The following is an 18,851-nucleotide window of genomic DNA, read 5'->3' on the forward strand; positions in this document are numbered from 1 at the left end:
ACCCTGGCCTATGCCGGACACATCTTAGGGAGAGAGAGCGAGAGGGAGACAAACCCACGCCTACACAAGACATTTTGTCACCCAAGCCAACCCTTGAAAAGGCTGCTTTGCAGAGCAAAAACAAGAAGAATGGTGCGTTTTGCAGCCGCCGCCCACTGCAATGAATCTGAATAACTCCTCCTTTAGGGCGCAAGCAACTCCCCTCCCCCTTGCAGTCTTTCCAATTCACGATACAAAAAGACGGACAGGACAGGTTGCCTGACTTTCCGTCACTGCCACCCTTTGCCATCCTTACCCGTAGAAAGCCCTTTCATCATCCCCAAACCCTAATCTTTTCCCTTTCCTTCCCAGCCCCCAAACCCTGCCCTCTGTACCTTTCTCACCACCCGCTTCCCTTCTCCTGTCATCCCCCTACCACCCGGGAAAAAAAGAGATTGCCCCCTCCTTCCACTAGCCCACCCTCCCACCCAAAGAACAACTTCTTCTGCGCAGCTTGTTTTCTAGGCAGCAGCGCTATTGTGATGTCATCGGGGGGCATTGTGACAAGCCGCCAGTGTTCCGTCTCTTCATGTTGTGCACAGTTCAAACGGAAAATACATCAACAGGCAGACTACAGAAAAGCTTACTATCAAAGGTTAGAGGGGGGCTTTCTCAGAGGGCTTTTTACAGTTTTTCTATTCCCAATTAGCCGTTTAAGTGTACTTATTGAAAGTAGTAATTCTTTCATAGGCCGCCCTTTCTTAGTATTTGACGTTCCTTATATTGCGGTATGAGGCTTCGCAGTAGGTTGCAAACATTCATCACCCATGACTGTCCCCAATTGAGCTCAGAAGCTCAATGTCTATCATGACCTCTCTTTTAGAATGTCCAAGAGCAAGCAAACTATTCCTCCAGGAGAGGGCGCCAACAGACTACTAAAGAGATCATCATTACTCAAAGAAAACCCCAAAAACCAATGCATGATAGGAATAAACAGGTAACTTTCTTTGGAGTGGAAGCGGAGAGATCGCACCAGATGCCAATTCTAGATCTTATCACACCTGTGGTCACTGCAGCAGCAGGTGAATCCACTTTGTCCAAAAGGGATCTATTCCATTCAATTGCAAATGATCTAGATAAGACAGAGAACTGCAGCACGGGGACATAGCCGAGTTGGTCAGGTTGAGTGGTGATGAGTTTGCTATTTGGATGAATAAAGAAAGTCAAAAGTGTGAAAGATAAAAAACAAAAGGAGGAAGTGTGAAAAGTGAATGGGCCAAATTGAGGTGCATATGAAGACGTATGCTTTCTTCCAATTCATTAAATCGGGCTAATATGAATCAGGTGAATTGAGTTCTGCTTTTGGAAACTGGGTTAAGAAGGGGTGCACCGTTCCTGGAGGTACTGCAATACCAGGTCAATGCGTGGAGTGGACAGAGCAAGCTCTTTTTCCATCTCCCTGTTCTAAAAATCCATTTAATATATGGTCCCCAGATAGGGGACGTATCAGATATTAAACTGATAAGAACAGATACTACACTTGATCTTAGCCAAAAGGCCGAGAAGCGATAACCAGAATTGGTTTGGGCCTCGAGTGGCACCCTGGCCTATGCCGGACACATCTTAGGGAGAGAGAGCGAGAGGGAGACAAACCCACGCCTACACAAGACATTTTGTCACCCAAGCCAACCCTTGAAAAGGCTGCTTTGCAGAGCAAAAACAAGAAGAATGGTGCGTTTTGCAGCCGCCGCCCACTGCAATGAATCTGAATAACTCCTCCTTTAGGGCGCAAGCAACTCCCCTCCCCCTTGCAGTCTTTCCAATTCACGATACAAAAAGACGGACAGGACAGGTTGCCTGACTTTCCGTCACTGCCACCCTTTGCCATCCTTACCCGTAGAAAGCCCTTTCATCATCCCCAAACCCTAATCTTTTCCCTTTCCTTCCCAGCCCCCAAACCCTGCCCTCTGTACCTTTCTCACCACCCGCTTCCCTTCTCCTGTCATCCCCCTACCACCCGGGAAAAAAAGAGATTGCCCCCTCCTTCCACTAGCCCACCCTCCCACCCAAAGAACAACTTCTTCTGCGCAGCTTGTTTTCTAGGCAGCAGCGCTATTGTGATGTCATCGGGGGGCATTGTGACAAGCCGCCAGTGTTCCGTCTCTTCATGTTGTGCACAGTTCAAACGGAAAATACATCAACAGGCAGACTACAGAAAAGCTTACTATCAAAGGTTAGAGGGGGGCTTTCTCAGAGGGCTTTTTACAGTTTTTCTATTCCCAATTAGCCGTTTAAGTGTACTTATTGAAAGTAGTAATTCTTTCATAGGCCGCCCTTTCTTAGTATTTGACGTTCCTTATATTGCGGTATGAGGCTTCGCAGTAGGTTGCAAACATTCATCACCCATGACTGTCCCCAATTGAGCTCAGAAGCTCAATGTCTATCATGACCTCTCTTTTAGAATGTCCAAGAGCAAGCAAACTATTCCTCCAGGAGAGGGCGCCAACAGACTACTAAAGAGATCATCATTACTCAAAGAAAACCCCAAAAACCAATGCATGATAGGAATAAACAGGTAACTTTCTTTGGAGTGGAAGCGGAGAGATCGCACCAGATGCCAATTCTAGATCTTATCACACCTGTGGTCACTGCAGCAGCAGGTGAATCCACTTTGTCCAAAAGGGATCTATTCCATTCAATTGCAAATGATCTAGATAAGACAGAGAACTGCAGCACGGGGACATAGCCGAGTTGGTCAGGTTGAGTGGTGATGAGTTTGCTATTTGGATGAATAAAGAAAGTCAAAAGTGTGAAAGATAAAAAACAAAAGGAGGAAGTGTGAAAAGTGAATGGGCCAAATTGAGGTGCATATGAAGACGTATGCTTTCTTCCAATTCATTAAATCGGGCTAATATGAATCAGGTGAATTGAGTTCTGCTTTTGGAAACTGGGTTAAGAAGGGGTGCACCGTTCCTGGAGGTACTGCAATACCAGGTCAATGCGTGGAGTGGACAGAGCAAGCTCTTTTTCCATCTCCCTGTTCTAAAAATCCATTTAATATATGGTCCCCAGATAGGGGACGTATCAGATATTAAACTGATAAGAACAGATACTACACTTGATCTTAGCCAAAAGGCCGAGAAGCGATAACCAGAATTGGTTTGGGCCTCGAGTGGCACCCTGGCCTATGCCGGACACATCTTAGGGAGAGAGAGCGAGAGGGAGACAAACCCACGCCTACACAAGACATTTTGTCACCCAAGCCAACCCTTGAAAAGGCTGCTTTGCAGAGCAAAAACAAGAAGAATGGTGCGTTTTGCAGCCGCCGCCCACTGCAATGAATCTGAATAACTCCTCCTTTAGGGCGCAAGCAACTCCCCTCCCCCTTGCAGTCTTTCCAATTCACGATACAAAAAGACGGACAGGACAGGTTGCCTGACTTTCCGTCACTGCCACCCTTTGCCATCCTTACCCGTAGAAAGCCCTTTCATCATCCCCAAACCCTAATCTTTTCCCTTTCCTTCCCAGCCCCCAAACCCTGCCCTCTGTACCTTTCTCACCACCCGCTTCCCTTCTCCTGTCATCCCCCTACCACCCGGGAAAAAAAGAGATTGCCCCCTCCTTCCACTAGCCCACCCTCCCACCCAAAGAACAACTTCTTCTGCGCAGCTTGTTTTCTAGGCAGCAGCGCTATTGTGATGTCATCGGGGGGCATTGTGACAAGCCGCCAGTGTTCCGTCTCTTCATGTTGTGCACAGTTCAAACGGAAAATACATCAACAGGCAGACTACAGAAAAGCTTACTATCAAAGGTTAGAGGGGGGCTTTCTCAGAGGGCTTTTTACAGTTTTTCTATTCCCAATTAGCCGTTTAAGTGTACTTATTGAAAGTAGTAATTCTTTCATAGGCCGCCCTTTCTTAGTATTTGACGTTCCTTATATTGCGGTATGAGGCTTCGCAGTAGGTTGCAAACATTCATCACCCATGACTGTCCCCAATTGAGCTCAGAAGCTCAATGTCTATCATGACCTCTCTTTTAGAATGTCCAAGAGCAAGCAAACTATTCCTCCAGGAGAGGGCGCCAACAGACTACTAAAGAGATCATCATTACTCAAAGAAAACCCCAAAAACCAATGCATGATAGGAATAAACAGGTAACTTTCTTTGGAGTGGAAGCGGAGAGATCGCACCAGATGCCAATTCTAGATCTTATCACACCTGTGGTCACTGCAGCAGCAGGTGAATCCACTTTGTCCAAAAGGGATCTATTCCATTCAATTGCAAATGATCTAGATAAGACAGAGAACTGCAGCACGGGGACATAGCCGAGTTGGTCAGGTTGAGTGGTGATGAGTTTGCTATTTGGATGAATAAAGAAAGTCAAAAGTGTGAAAGATAAAAAACAAAAGGAGGAAGTGTGAAAAGTGAATGGGCCAAATTGAGGTGCATATGAAGACGTATGCTTTCTTCCAATTCATTAAATCGGGCTAATATGAATCAGGTGAATTGAGTTCTGCTTTTGGAAACTGGGTTAAGAAGGGGTGCACCGTTCCTGGAGGTACTGCAATACCAGGTCAATGCGTGGAGTGGACAGAGCAAGCTCTTTTTCCATCTCCCTGTTCTAAAAATCCATTTAATATATGGTCCCCAGATAGGGGACGTATCAGATATTAAACTGATAAGAACAGATACTACACTTGATCTTAGCCAAAAGGCCGAGAAGCGATAACCAGAATTGGTTTGGGCCTCGAGTGGCACCCTGGCCTATGCCGGACACATCTTAGGGAGAGAGAGCGAGAGGGAGACAAACCCACGCCTACACAAGACATTTTGTCACCCAAGCCAACCCTTGAAAAGGCTGCTTTGCAGAGCAAAAACAAGAAGAATGGTGCGTTTTGCAGCCGCCGCCCACTGCAATGAATCTGAATAACTCCTCCTTTAGGGCGCAAGCAACTCCCCTCCCCCTTGCAGTCTTTCCAATTCACGATACAAAAAGACGGACAGGACAGGTTGCCTGACTTTCCGTCACTGCCACCCTTTGCCATCCTTACCCGTAGAAAGCCCTTTCATCATCCCCAAACCCTAATCTTTTCCCTTTCCTTCCCAGCCCCCAAACCCTGCCCTCTGTACCTTTCTCACCACCCGCTTCCCTTCTCCTGTCATCCCCCTACCACCCGGGAAAAAAAGAGATTGCCCCCTCCTTCCACTAGCCCACCCTCCCACCCAAAGAACAACTTCTTCTGCGCAGCTTGTTTTCTAGGCAGCAGCGCTATTGTGATGTCATCGGGGGGCATTGTGACAAGCCGCCAGTGTTCCGTCTCTTCATGTTGTGCACAGTTCAAACGGAAAATACATCAACAGGCAGACTACAGAAAAGCTTACTATCAAAGGTTAGAGGGGGGCTTTCTCAGAGGGCTTTTTACAGTTTTTCTATTCCCAATTAGCCGTTTAAGTGTACTTATTGAAAGTAGTAATTCTTTCATAGGCCGCCCTTTCTTAGTATTTGACGTTCCTTATATTGCGGTATGAGGCTTCGCAGTAGGTTGCAAACATTCATCACCCATGACTGTCCCCAATTGAGCTCAGAAGCTCAATGTCTATCATGACCTCTCTTTTAGAATGTCCAAGAGCAAGCAAACTATTCCTCCAGGAGAGGGCGCCAACAGACTACTAAAGAGATCATCATTACTCAAAGAAAACCCCAAAAACCAATGCATGATAGGAATAAACAGGTAACTTTCTTTGGAGTGGAAGCGGAGAGATCGCACCAGATGCCAATTCTAGATCTTATCACACCTGTGGTCACTGCAGCAGCAGGTGAATCCACTTTGTCCAAAAGGGATCTATTCCATTCAATTGCAAATGATCTAGATAAGACAGAGAACTGCAGCACGGGGACATAGCCGAGTTGGTCAGGTTGAGTGGTGATGAGTTTGCTATTTGGATGAATAAAGAAAGTCAAAAGTGTGAAAGATAAAAAACAAAAGGAGGAAGTGTGAAAAGTGAATGGGCCAAATTGAGGTGCATATGAAGACGTATGCTTTCTTCCAATTCATTAAATCGGGCTAATATGAATCAGGTGAATTGAGTTCTGCTTTTGGAAACTGGGTTAAGAAGGGGTGCACCGTTCCTGGAGGTACTGCAATACCAGGTCAATGCGTGGAGTGGACAGAGCAAGCTCTTTTTCCATCTCCCTGTTCTAAAAATCCATTTAATATATGGTCCCCAGATAGGGGACGTATCAGATATTAAACTGATAAGAACAGATACTACACTTGATCTTAGCCAAAAGGCCGAGAAGCGATAACCAGAATTGGTTTGGGCCTCGAGTGGCACCCTGGCCTATGCCGGACACATCTTAGGGAGAGAGAGCGAGAGGGAGACAAACCCACGCCTACACAAGACATTTTGTCACCCAAGCCAACCCTTGAAAAGGCTGCTTTGCAGAGCAAAAACAAGAAGAATGGTGCGTTTTGCAGCCGCCGCCCACTGCAATGAATCTGAATAACTCCTCCTTTAGGGCGCAAGCAACTCCCCTCCCCCTTGCAGTCTTTCCAATTCACGATACAAAAAGACGGACAGGACAGGTTGCCTGACTTTCCGTCACTGCCACCCTTTGCCATCCTTACCCGTAGAAAGCCCTTTCATCATCCCCAAACCCTAATCTTTTCCCTTTCCTTCCCAGCCCCCAAACCCTGCCCTCTGTACCTTTCTCACCACCCGCTTCCCTTCTCCTGTCATCCCCCTACCACCCGGGAAAAAAAGAGATTGCCCCCTCCTTCCACTAGCCCACCCTCCCACCCAAAGAACAACTTCTTCTGCGCAGCTTGTTTTCTAGGCAGCAGCGCTATTGTGATGTCATCGGGGGGCATTGTGACAAGCCGCCAGTGTTCCGTCTCTTCATGTTGTGCACAGTTCAAACGGAAAATACATCAACAGGCAGACTACAGAAAAGCTTACTATCAAAGGTTAGAGGGGGGCTTTCTCAGAGGGCTTTTTACAGTTTTTCTATTCCCAATTAGCCGTTTAAGTGTACTTATTGAAAGTAGTAATTCTTTCATAGGCCGCCCTTTCTTAGTATTTGACGTTCCTTATATTGCGGTATGAGGCTTCGCAGTAGGTTGCAAACATTCATCACCCATGACTGTCCCCAATTGAGCTCAGAAGCTCAATGTCTATCATGACCTCTCTTTTAGAATGTCCAAGAGCAAGCAAACTATTCCTCCAGGAGAGGGCGCCAACAGACTACTAAAGAGATCATCATTACTCAAAGAAAACCCCAAAAACCAATGCATGATAGGAATAAACAGGTAACTTTCTTTGGAGTGGAAGCGGAGAGATCGCACCAGATGCCAATTCTAGATCTTATCACACCTGTGGTCACTGCAGCAGCAGGTGAATCCACTTTGTCCAAAAGGGATCTATTCCATTCAATTGCAAATGATCTAGATAAGACAGAGAACTGCAGCACGGGGACATAGCCGAGTTGGTCAGGTTGAGTGGTGATGAGTTTGCTATTTGGATGAATAAAGAAAGTCAAAAGTGTGAAAGATAAAAAACAAAAGGAGGAAGTGTGAAAAGTGAATGGGCCAAATTGAGGTGCATATGAAGACGTATGCTTTCTTCCAATTCATTAAATCGGGCTAATATGAATCAGGTGAATTGAGTTCTGCTTTTGGAAACTGGGTTAAGAAGGGGTGCACCGTTCCTGGAGGTACTGCAATACCAGGTCAATGCGTGGAGTGGACAGAGCAAGCTCTTTTTCCATCTCCCTGTTCTAAAAATCCATTTAATATATGGTCCCCAGATAGGGGACGTATCAGATATTAAACTGATAAGAACAGATACTACACTTGATCTTAGCCAAAAGGCCGAGAAGCGATAACCAGAATTGGTTTGGGCCTCGAGTGGCACCCTGGCCTATGCCGGACACATCTTAGGGAGAGAGAGCGAGAGGGAGACAAACCCACGCCTACACAAGACATTTTGTCACCCAAGCCAACCCTTGAAAAGGCTGCTTTGCAGAGCAAAAACAAGAAGAATGGTGCGTTTTGCAGCCGCCGCCCACTGCAATGAATCTGAATAACTCCTCCTTTAGGGCGCAAGCAACTCCCCTCCCCCTTGCAGTCTTTCCAATTCACGATACAAAAAGACGGACAGGACAGGTTGCCTGACTTTCCGTCACTGCCACCCTTTGCCATCCTTACCCGTAGAAAGCCCTTTCATCATCCCCAAACCCTAATCTTTTCCCTTTCCTTCCCAGCCCCCAAACCCTGCCCTCTGTACCTTTCTCACCACCCGCTTCCCTTCTCCTGTCATCCCCCTACCACCCGGGAAAAAAAGAGATTGCCCCCTCCTTCCACTAGCCCACCCTCCCACCCAAAGAACAACTTCTTCTGCGCAGCTTGTTTTCTAGGCAGCAGCGCTATTGTGATGTCATCGGGGGGCATTGTGACAAGCCGCCAGTGTTCCGTCTCTTCATGTTGTGCACAGTTCAAACGGAAAATACATCAACAGGCAGACTACAGAAAAGCTTACTATCAAAGGTTAGAGGGGGGCTTTCTCAGAGGGCTTTTTACAGTTTTTCTATTCCCAATTAGCCGTTTAAGTGTACTTATTGAAAGTAGTAATTCTTTCATAGGCCGCCCTTTCTTAGTATTTGACGTTCCTTATATTGCGGTATGAGGCTTCGCAGTAGGTTGCAAACATTCATCACCCATGACTGTCCCCAATTGAGCTCAGAAGCTCAATGTCTATCATGACCTCTCTTTTAGAATGTCCAAGAGCAAGCAAACTATTCCTCCAGGAGAGGGCGCCAACAGACTACTAAAGAGATCATCATTACTCAAAGAAAACCCCAAAAACCAATGCATGATAGGAATAAACAGGTAACTTTCTTTGGAGTGGAAGCGGAGAGATCGCACCAGATGCCAATTCTAGATCTTATCACACCTGTGGTCACTGCAGCAGCAGGTGAATCCACTTTGTCCAAAAGGGATCTATTCCATTCAATTGCAAATGATCTAGATAAGACAGAGAACTGCAGCACGGGGACATAGCCGAGTTGGTCAGGTTGAGTGGTGATGAGTTTGCTATTTGGATGAATAAAGAAAGTCAAAAGTGTGAAAGATAAAAAACAAAAGGAGGAAGTGTGAAAAGTGAATGGGCCAAATTGAGGTGCATATGAAGACGTATGCTTTCTTCCAATTCATTAAATCGGGCTAATATGAATCAGGTGAATTGAGTTCTGCTTTTGGAAACTGGGTTAAGAAGGGGTGCACCGTTCCTGGAGGTACTGCAATACCAGGTCAATGCGTGGAGTGGACAGAGCAAGCTCTTTTTCCATCTCCCTGTTCTAAAAATCCATTTAATATATGGTCCCCAGATAGGGGACGTATCAGATATTAAACTGATAAGAACAGATACTACACTTGATCTTAGCCAAAAGGCCGAGAAGCGATAACCAGAATTGGTTTGGGCCTCGAGTGGCACCCTGGCCTATGCCGGACACATCTTAGGGAGAGAGAGCGAGAGGGAGACAAACCCACGCCTACACAAGACATTTTGTCACCCAAGCCAACCCTTGAAAAGGCTGCTTTGCAGAGCAAAAACAAGAAGAATGGTGCGTTTTGCAGCCGCCGCCCACTGCAATGAATCTGAATAACTCCTCCTTTAGGGAGCAAGCAACTCCCCTCCCCCTTGCAGTCTTTCCAATTCACGATACAAAAAGACGGACAGGACAGGTTGCCTGACTTTCCGTCACTGCCACCCTTTGCCATCCTTACCCGTAGAAAGCCCTTTCATCATCCCCAAACCCTAATCTTTTCCCTTTCCTTCCCAGCCCCCAAACCCTGCCCTCTGTACCTTTCTCACCACCCGCTTCCCTTCTCCTGTCATCCCCCTACCACCCGGGAAAAAAAGAGATTGCCCCCTCCTTCCACTAGCCCACCCTCCCACCCAAAGAACAACTTCTTCTGCGCAGCTTGTTTTCTAGGCAGCAGCGCTATTGTGATGTCATCGGGGGGCATTGTGACAAGCCGCCAGTGTTCCGTCTCTTCATGTTGTGCACAGTTCAAACGGAAAATACATCAACAGGCAGACTACAGAAAAGCTTACTATCAAAGGTTAGAGGGGGGCTTTCTCAGAGGGCTTTTTACAGTTTTTCTATTCCCAATTAGCCGTTTAAGTGTACTTATTGAAAGTAGTAATTCTTTCATAGGCCGCCCTTTCTTAGTATTTGACGTTCCTTATATTGCGGTATGAGGCTTCGCAGTAGGTTGCAAACATTCATCACCCATGACTGTCCCCAATTGAGCTCAGAAGCTCAATGTCTATCATGACCTCTCTTTTAGAATGTCCAAGAGCAAGCAAACTATTCCTCCAGGAGAGGGCGCCAACAGACTACTAAAGAGATCATCATTACTCAAAGAAAACCCCAAAAACCAATGCATGATAGGAATAAACAGGTAACTTTCTTTGGAGTGGAAGCGGAGAGATCGCACCAGATGCCAATTCTAGATCTTATCACACCTGTGGTCACTGCAGCAGCAGGTGAATCCACTTTGTCCAAAAGGGATCTATTCCATTCAATTGCAAATGATCTAGATAAGACAGAGAACTGCAGCACGGGGACATAGCCGAGTTGGTCAGGTTGAGTGGTGATGAGTTTGCTATTTGGATGAATAAAGAAAGTCAAAAGTGTGAAAGATAAAAAACAAAAGGAGGAAGTGTGAAAAGTGAATGGGCCAAATTGAGGTGCATATGAAGACGTATGCTTTCTTCCAATTCATTAAATCGGGCTAATATGAATCAGGTGAATTGAGTTCTGCTTTTGGAAACTGGGTTAAGAAGGGGTGCACCGTTCCTGGAGGTACTGCAATACCAGGTCAATGCGTGGAGTGGACAGAGCAAGCTCTTTTTCCATCTCCCTGTTCTAAAAATCCATTTAATATATGGTCCCCAGATAGGGGACGTATCAGATATTAAACTGATAAGAACAGATACTACACTTGATCTTAGCCAAAAGGCCGAGAAGCGATAACCAGAATTGGTTTGGGCCTCGAGTGGCACCCTGGCCTATGCCGGACACATCTTAGGGAGAGAGAGCGAGAGGGAGACAAACCCACGCCTACACAAGACATTTTGTCACCCAAGCCAACCCTTGAAAAGGCTGCTTTGCAGAGCAAAAACAAGAAGAATGGTGCGTTTTGCAGCCGCCGCCCACTGCAATGAATCTGAATAACTCCTCCTTTAGGGCGCAAGCAACTCCCCTCCCCCTTGCAGTCTTTCCAATTCACGATACAAAAAGACGGACAGGACAGGTTGCCTGACTTTCCGTCACTGCCACCCTTTGCCATCCTTACCCGTAGAAAGCCCTTTCATCATCCCCAAACCCTAATCTTTTCCCTTTCCTTCCCAGCCCCCAAACCCTGCCCTCTGTACCTTTCTCACCACCCGCTTCCCTTCTCCTGTCATCCCCCTACCACCCGGGAAAAAAAGAGATTGCCCCCTCCTTCCACTAGCCCACCCTCCCACCCAAAGAACAACTTCTTCTGCGCAGCTTGTTTTCTAGGCAGCAGCGCTATTGTGATGTCATCGGGGGGCATTGTGACAAGCCGCCAGTGTTCCGTCTCTTCATGTTGTGCACAGTTCAAACGGAAAATACATCAACAGGCAGACTACAGAAAAGCTTACTATCAAAGGTTAGAGGGGGGCTTTCTCAGAGGGCTTTTTACAGTTTTTCTATTCCCAATTAGCCGTTTAAGTGTACTTATTGAAAGTAGTAATTCTTTCATAGGCCGCCCTTTCTTAGTATTTGACGTTCCTTATATTGCGGTATGAGGCTTCGCAGTAGGTTGCAAACATTCATCACCCATGACTGTCCCCAATTGAGCTCAGAAGCTCAATGTCTATCATGACCTCTCTTTTAGAATGTCCAAGAGCAAGCAAACTATTCCTCCAGGAGAGGGCGCCAGCAGACTACTAAAGAGATCATCATTACTCAAAGAAAACCCCAAAAACCAATGCATGATAGGAATAAACAGGTAACTTTCTTTGGAGTGGAAGCGGAGAGATCGCACCAGATGCCAATTCTAGATCTTATCACACCTGTGGTCACTGCAGCAGCAGGTGAATCCACTTTGTCCAAAAGGGATCTATTCCATTCAATTGCAAATGATCTAGATAAGACAGAGAACTGCAGCACGGGGACATAGCCGAGTTGGTCAGGTTGAGTGGTGATGAGTTTGCTATTTGGATGAATAAAGAAAGTCAAAAGTGTGAAAGATAAAAAACAAAAGGAGGAAGTGTGAAAAGTGAATGGGCCAAATTGAGGTGCATATGAAGACGTATGCTTTCTTCCAATTCATTAAATCGGGCTAATATGAATCAGGTGAATTGAGTTCTGCTTTTGGAAACTGGGTTAAGAAGGGGTGCACCGTTCCTGGAGGTACTGCAATACCAGGTCAATGCGTGGAGTGGACAGAGCAAGCTCTTTTTCCATCTCCCTGTTCTAAAAATCCATTTAATATATGGTCCCCAGATAGGGGACGTATCAGATATTAAACTGATAAGAACAGATACTACACTTGATCTTAGCCAAAAGGCCGAGAAGCGATAACCAGAATTGGTTTGGGCCTCGAGTGGCACCCTGGCCTATGCCGGACACATCTTAGGGAGAGAGAGCGAGAGGGAGACAAACCCACGCCTACACAAGACATTTTGTCACCCAAGCCAACCCTTGAAAAGGCTGCTTTGCAGAGCAAAAACAAGAAGAATGGTGCGTTTTGCAGCCGCCGCCCACTGCAATGAATCTGAATAACTCCTCCTTTAGGGCGCAAGCAACTCCCCTCCCCCTTGCAGTCTTTCCAATTCACGATACAAAAAGACGGACAGGACAGGTTGCCTGACTTTCCGTCACTGCCACCCTTTGCCATCCTTACCCGTAGAAAGCCCTTTCATCATCCCCAAACCCTAATCTTTTCCCTTTCCTTCCCAGCCCCCAAACCCTGCCCTCTGTACCTTTCTCACCACCCGCTTCCCTTCTCCTGTCATCCCCCTACCACCCGGGAAAAAAAGAGATTGCCCCCTCCTTCCACTAGCCCACCCTCCCACCCAAAGAACAACTTCTTCTGCGCAGCTTGTTTTCTAGGCAGCAGCGCTATTGTGATGTCATCGGGGGGCATTGTGACAAGCCGCCAGTGTTCCGTCTCTTCATGTTGTGCACAGTTCAAACGGAAAATACATCAACAGGCAGACTACAGAAAAGCTTACTATCAAAGGTTAGAGGGGGGCTTTCTCAGAGGGCTTTTTACAGTTTTTCTATTCCCAATTAGCCGTTTAAGTGTACTTATTGAAAGTAGTAATTCTTTCATAGGCCGCCCTTTCTTAGTATTTGACGTTCCTTATATTGCGGTATGAGGCTTCGCAGTAGGTTGCAAACATTCATCACCCATGACTGTCCCCAATTGAGCTCAGAAGCTCAATGTCTATCATGACCTCTCTTTTAGAATGTCCAAGAGCAAGCAAACTATTCCTCCAGGAGAGGGCGCCAACAGACTACTAAAGAGATCATCATTACTCAAAGAAAACCCCAAAAACCAATGCATGATAGGAATAAACAGGTAACTTTCTTTGGAGTGGAAGCGGAGAGATCGCACCAGATGCCAATTCTAGATCTTATCACACCTGTGGTCACTGCAGCAGCAGGTGAATCCACTTTGTCCAAAAGGGATCTATTCCATTCAATTGCAAATGATCTAGATAAGACAGAGAACTGCAGCACGGGGACATAGCCGAGTTGGTCAGGTTGAGTGGTGATGAGTTTGCTATTTGGATGAATAAAGAAAGTCAAAAGTGTGAAAGATAAAAAACAAAAGGAGGAAGTGTGAAAAGTGAATGGGCCAAATTGAGGTGCATATGAAGACGTATGCTTTCTTCCAATTCATTAAATCGGGCTAATATGAATCAGGTGAATTGAGTTCTGCTTTTGGAAACTGGGTTAAGAAGGGGTGCACCGTTCCTGGAGGTACTGCAATACCAGGTCAATGCGTGGAGTGGACAGAGCAAGCTCTTTTTCCATCTCCCTGTTCTAAAAATCCATTTAATATATGGTCCCCAGATAGGGGACGTATCAGATATTAAACTGATAAGAACAGATTTTTGATTTAATGAAGCTTTCCAAAGCACCGCAAAAAATGCATGACCGAAGTCACACCAAAAACAGTGCAAAGGCTAGGATTCGTGTGGACCCCTCCGTGAGGAGAGGGTCCCCAAAAATCAACCCCGTCCCTCCGAGCCAGAAGGCCACAGCAAGGGTCAGGGATCTTCGGTGCTCCCCCAAGCCGAAGCCTGGTTGAGCCTTGTCGTTGCTCCCAGCGTCCACCCAGGCATCTTACCCAAGTGGAGTAGAGAGCTACTAGTTGTTGGTTTCGCAGCTGAAACTGCCCGGACCGTCAACCGGTGTTGGTTTCTCAGCCCAAGGCTAACCGGACCTCCAACCGGGTGTTGGTTTCTCAGCCGAAGCTGACCCGGACCTCCAACCGGGTGTTGGTTTCTCAGCCGAAGCTGACCCGGACCTCCAACCGGGTGTTGGTTTCTCAGCCGAAGCTGACCCGGACCTCCAACCGGGTGTTGGTTTCTCAGCCCAAAGCTGAACGGACCTCCGACCATGATTATAAAAATTTCCCTTCCTAGCCAGAAGGCCGGGATAGAGCAATATGCTCAGAAAGTATGAAAGGGCAAGGTACGGTGTGCTACAGAGCCCAAGGCTTGCCGGGGTCCAAAGCCAGCAAGCTCAGACTCACTCCAGGGTCGTCAATCCTGGGGCACATTGCACCATAGCCCCCACACTTACTCAGTCTAATAGCCTCGATCCTGGTAGGGCCATGGTTTCCTCTAGATGGATATACTATCCTCCCAAAGTACTAACAAGCGCAACCTTCCAGTGTGCATTGCATCATTGTACTAAGGTGGCCGGAGCCTTAAACCACCTTTTCGAACGATACTACACTTGATCTTAGCCAAAAGGCCGAGAAGCGATAACCAGAATTGGTTTGGGCCTCGAGTGGCACCCTGGCCTATGCCGGACACATCTTAGGGAGAGAGAGCGAGAGGGAGACAAACCCACGCCTACACAAGACATTTTGTCACCCAAGCCAACCCTTGAAAAGGCTGCTTTGCAGAGCAAAAACAAGAAGAATGGTGCGTTTTGCAGCCGCCGCCCACTGCAATGAATCTGAATAACTCCTCCTTTAGGGCGCAAGCAACTCCCCTCCCCCTTGCAGTCTTTCCAATTCACGATACAAAAAGACGGACAGGACAGGTTGCCTGACTTTCCGTCACTGCCACCCTTTGCCATCCTTACCCGTAGAAAGCCCTTTCATCATCCCCAAACCCTAATCTTTTCCCTTTCCTTCCCAGCCCCCAAACCCTGCCCTCTGTACCTTTCTCACCACCCGCTTCCCTTCTCCTGTCATCCCCCTACCACCCGGGAAAAAAAGAGATTGCCCCCTCCTTCCACTAGCCCACCCTCCCACCCAAAGAACAACTTCTTCTGCGCAGCTTGTTTTCTAGGCAGCAGCGCTATTGTGATGTCATCGGGGGGCATTGTGACAAGCCGCCAGTGTTCCGTCTCTTCATGTTGTGCACAGTTCAAACGGAAAATACATCAACAGGCAGACTACAGAAAAGCTTACTATCAAAGGTTAGAGGGGGGCTTTCTCAGAGGGCTTTTTACAGTTTTTCTATTCCCAATTAGCCGTTTAAGTGTACTTATTGAAAGTAGTAATTCTTTCATAGGCCGCCCTTTCTTAGTATTTGACGTTCCTTATATTGCGGTATGAGGCTTCGCAGTAGGTTGCAAACATTCATCACCCATGACTGTCCCCAATTGAGCTCAGAAGCTCAATGTCTATCATGACCTCTCTTTTAGAATGTCCAAGAGCAAGCAAACTATTCCTCCAGGAGAGGGCGCCAACAGACTACTAAAGAGATCATCATTACTCAAAGAAAACCCCAAAAACCAATGCATGATAGGAATAAACAGGTAACTTTCTTTGGAGTGGAAGCGGAGAGATCGCACCAGATGCCAATTCTAGATCTTATCACACCTGTGGTCACTGCAGCAGCAGGTGAATCCACTTTGTCCAAAAGGGATCTATTCCATTCAATTGCAAATGATCTAGATAAGACAGAGAACTGCAGCACGGGGACATAGCCGAGTTGGTCAGGTTGAGTGGTGATGAGTTTGCTATTTGGATGAATAAAGAAAGTCAAAAGTGTGAAAGATAAAAAACAAAAGGAGGAAGTGTGAAAAGTGAATGGGCCAAATTGAGGTGCATATGAAGACGTATGCTTTCTTCCAATTCATTAAATCGGGCTAATATGAATCAGGTGAATTGAGTTCTGCTTTTGGAAACTGGGTTAAGAAGGGGTGCACCGTTCCTGGAGGTACTGCAATACCAGGTCAATGCGTGGAGTGGACAGAGCAAGCTCTTTTTCCATCTCCCTGTTCTAAAAATCCATTTAATATATGGTCCCCAGATAGGGGACGTATCAGATATTAAACTGATAAGAACAGATACTACACTTGATCTTAGCCAAAAGGCCGAGAAGCGATAACCAGAATTGGTTTGGGCCTCGAGTGGCACCCTGGCCTATGCCGGACACATCTTAGGGAGAGAGAGCGAGAGGGAGACAAACCCACGCCTACACAAGACATTTTGTCACCCAAGCCAACCCTTGAAAAGGCTGCTTTGCAGAGCAAAAACAAGAAGAATGGTGCGTTTTGCAGCCGCCGCCCACTGCAATGAATCTGAATAACTCCTCCTTTAGGGCGCAAGCAACTCCCCTCCCCCTTGCAGTCTTTCCAATTCACGATACAAAAAGACGGACAGGACAGGTTGCCTGACTTTCCGTCACTGCCACCCTTTGCCATCCTTACCCGTAGAAAGCCCTTTCATCATCCCCAAACCCTAATCTTTTCCCTTTCCTTCCCAGCCCCCAAACCCTGCCCTCTGTACCTTTCTCACCACCCGCTTCCCTTCTCCTGTCATCCCCCTACCACCCGGGAAAAAAAGAGATTGCCCCCTCCTTCCACTAGCCCACCCTCCCACCCAAAGAACAACTTCTTCTGCGCAGCTTGTTTTCTAGGCAGCAGCGCTATTGTGATGTCATCGGGGGGCATTGTGACAAGCCGCCAGTGTTCCGTCTCTTCATGTTGTGCACAGTTCAAACGGAAAATACATCAACAGGCAGACTACAGAAAAGCTTACTATCAAAGGTTAGAGGGGGGCTTTCTCAGAGGGCTTTTTACAGTTTTTCTATTCCCAATTAGCCGTTTAAGTGTACTTATTGAAAGTAGTAATTCTTTCATAGGCCGCCCTTTCTTAGTATTTGACGTTCCTTATATTGCGGTATGAGGCTTCGCAGTAGGTTGCAAACATTCATCACCCATGACTGTCCCCAATTGAGCTCAGAAGCTCAATGTCTATCATGACCTCTCTTTTAGAATGTCCAAGAGCAAGCAAACTATTCCTCCAGGAGAGGGCGCCAACAGACTACTAAAGAGATCATCATTACTCAAAGAAAACCCCAAAAACCAATGCATGATAGGAATAAACAGGTAACTTTCTTTGGAGTGGAAGCGGAGAGATCGCACCAGATGCCAATTCTAGATCTTATCACACCTGTGGTCACTGCAGCAGCAGGTGAATCCACTTTGTCCAAAAGGGATCTATTCCATTCAATTGCAAATGATCTAGATAAGACAGAGAACTGCAGCACGGGGACATAGCCGAGTTGGTCAGGTTGAGTGGTGATGAGTTTGCTATTTGGATGAATAAAGAAAGTCAAAAGTGTGAAAGATAAAAAACAAAAGGAGGAAGTGTGAAAAGTGAATGGGCCAAATTGAGGTGCATATGAAGACGTATGCTTTCTTCCAATTCATTAAATCGGGCTAATATGAATCAGGTGAATTGAGTTCTGCTTTTGGAAACTGGGTTAAGAAGGGGTGCACCGTTCCTGGAGGTACTGCAATACCAGGTCAATGCGTGGAGTGGACAGAGCAAGCTCTTTTTCCATCTCCCTGTTCTAAAAATCCATTTAATATATGGTCCCCAGATAGGGGACGTATCAGATATTAAACTGATAAGAACAGATACTACACTTGATCTTAGCCAAAAGGCCGAGAAGCGATAACCAGAATTGGTTTGGGCCTCGAGTGGCACCCTGGCCTATGCCGGACACATCTTAGGGAGAGAGAGCGAGAGGGAGACAAACCCACGCCTACACAAGACATTTTGTCACCCAAGCCAACCCTTGAAAAGGCTGCTTTGCAGAGCAAAAACAAGAAGAATGGTGCGTTTTGCAGCCGCCGCCCACTGCAATGAATCTGAATAACTCCTCCTTTAGGGCGCAAGCAACTCCCCTCCCCCTTGCAGTCTTTCCAATTCACGATACAAAAAGACGGACAGGACAGGTTGCCTGACTTTCCGTCACTGCCACCCTTTGCCATCCTTACCCGTAGAAAGCCCTTTCATCATCCCCAAACCCTAATCTTTTCCCTTTCCTTCCCAGCCCCCAAACCCTGCCCTCTGTACCTTTCTCACCACCCGCTTCCCTTCTCCTGTCATCCCCCTACCACCCGGGAAAAAAAGAGATTGCCCCCTCCTTCCACTAGCCCACCCTCCCACCCAAAGAACAACTTCTTCTGCGCAGCTTGTTTTCTAGGCAGCAGCGCTATTGTGATGTCATCGGGGGGCATTGTGACAAGCCGCCAGTGTTCCGTCTCTTCATGTTGTGCACAGTTCAAACGGAAAATACATCAACAGGCAGACTACAGAAAAGCTTACTATCAAAGGTTAGAGGGGGGCT

General features: G+C 46.8%; 11 non-coding genes and 1 pseudogene across 11 annotated transcripts; all 12 read right to left on the reverse strand.

Moving 5' to 3' along the window:
• Positions 1-1,358: 1,358 nt before the first annotated feature.
• Positions 1,359-1,549, reverse strand: LOC142265852 (U2 spliceosomal RNA). Its single transcript, XR_012732065.1, has one exon. It is a non-coding gene; the product is annotated as a U2 spliceosomal RNA (small nuclear RNA).
• Positions 1,550-2,936: 1,387 nt separating this feature from the next.
• On the reverse strand, positions 2,937-3,127 carry LOC142265853 (U2 spliceosomal RNA). The gene has a single exon (XR_012732066.1). It is a non-coding gene; the product is annotated as a U2 spliceosomal RNA (small nuclear RNA).
• Positions 3,128-4,514: 1,387 nt separating this feature from the next.
• LOC142265855 (U2 spliceosomal RNA) lies at positions 4,515-4,705 on the reverse strand. The gene has a single exon (XR_012732067.1). It is a non-coding gene; the product is annotated as a U2 spliceosomal RNA (small nuclear RNA).
• Positions 4,706-6,092: 1,387 nt separating this feature from the next.
• LOC142265856 (U2 spliceosomal RNA) lies at positions 6,093-6,283 on the reverse strand. The gene has a single exon (XR_012732068.1). It is a non-coding gene; the product is annotated as a U2 spliceosomal RNA (small nuclear RNA).
• Positions 6,284-7,670: 1,387 nt separating this feature from the next.
• On the reverse strand, positions 7,671-7,861 carry LOC142265857 (U2 spliceosomal RNA). Its single transcript, XR_012732069.1, has one exon. It is a non-coding gene; the product is annotated as a U2 spliceosomal RNA (small nuclear RNA).
• Positions 7,862-9,248: 1,387 nt separating this feature from the next.
• LOC142265858 (U2 spliceosomal RNA) lies at positions 9,249-9,439 on the reverse strand. Its single transcript, XR_012732070.1, has one exon. It is a non-coding gene; the product is annotated as a U2 spliceosomal RNA (small nuclear RNA).
• Positions 9,440-10,826: 1,387 nt separating this feature from the next.
• On the reverse strand, positions 10,827-11,017 carry LOC142265859 (U2 spliceosomal RNA). The gene has a single exon (XR_012732071.1). It is a non-coding gene; the product is annotated as a U2 spliceosomal RNA (small nuclear RNA).
• Positions 11,018-12,404: 1,387 nt separating this feature from the next.
• On the reverse strand, positions 12,405-12,595 carry LOC142265860 (U2 spliceosomal RNA). The gene has a single exon (XR_012732072.1). It is a non-coding gene; the product is annotated as a U2 spliceosomal RNA (small nuclear RNA).
• A 1,387-nt stretch (positions 12,596-13,982) lies between these two features.
• Positions 13,983-14,175, reverse strand: LOC142265897 (U2 spliceosomal RNA). The gene has a single exon (XR_012732105.1). It is a non-coding gene; the product is annotated as a U2 spliceosomal RNA (small nuclear RNA).
• A 701-nt stretch (positions 14,176-14,876) lies between these two features.
• Positions 14,877-15,018, reverse strand: LOC142265902 (U2 spliceosomal RNA; annotated as a pseudogene).
• Positions 15,019-16,405: 1,387 nt separating this feature from the next.
• LOC142265861 (U2 spliceosomal RNA) lies at positions 16,406-16,596 on the reverse strand. The gene has a single exon (XR_012732073.1). It is a non-coding gene; the product is annotated as a U2 spliceosomal RNA (small nuclear RNA).
• A 1,387-nt stretch (positions 16,597-17,983) lies between these two features.
• LOC142265862 (U2 spliceosomal RNA) lies at positions 17,984-18,174 on the reverse strand. Its single transcript, XR_012732074.1, has one exon. It is a non-coding gene; the product is annotated as a U2 spliceosomal RNA (small nuclear RNA).
• Between the last annotated feature and the right edge of the window lie 677 nt (positions 18,175-18,851).

This window comes from Anomaloglossus baeobatrachus, unplaced genomic scaffold, assembly GCF_048569485.1.
Source record: "Anomaloglossus baeobatrachus isolate aAnoBae1 unplaced genomic scaffold, aAnoBae1.hap1 Scaffold_2783, whole genome shotgun sequence".
In the NCBI taxonomy this organism is placed as follows: domain Eukaryota; kingdom Metazoa; phylum Chordata; class Amphibia; order Anura; family Aromobatidae; genus Anomaloglossus; species Anomaloglossus baeobatrachus.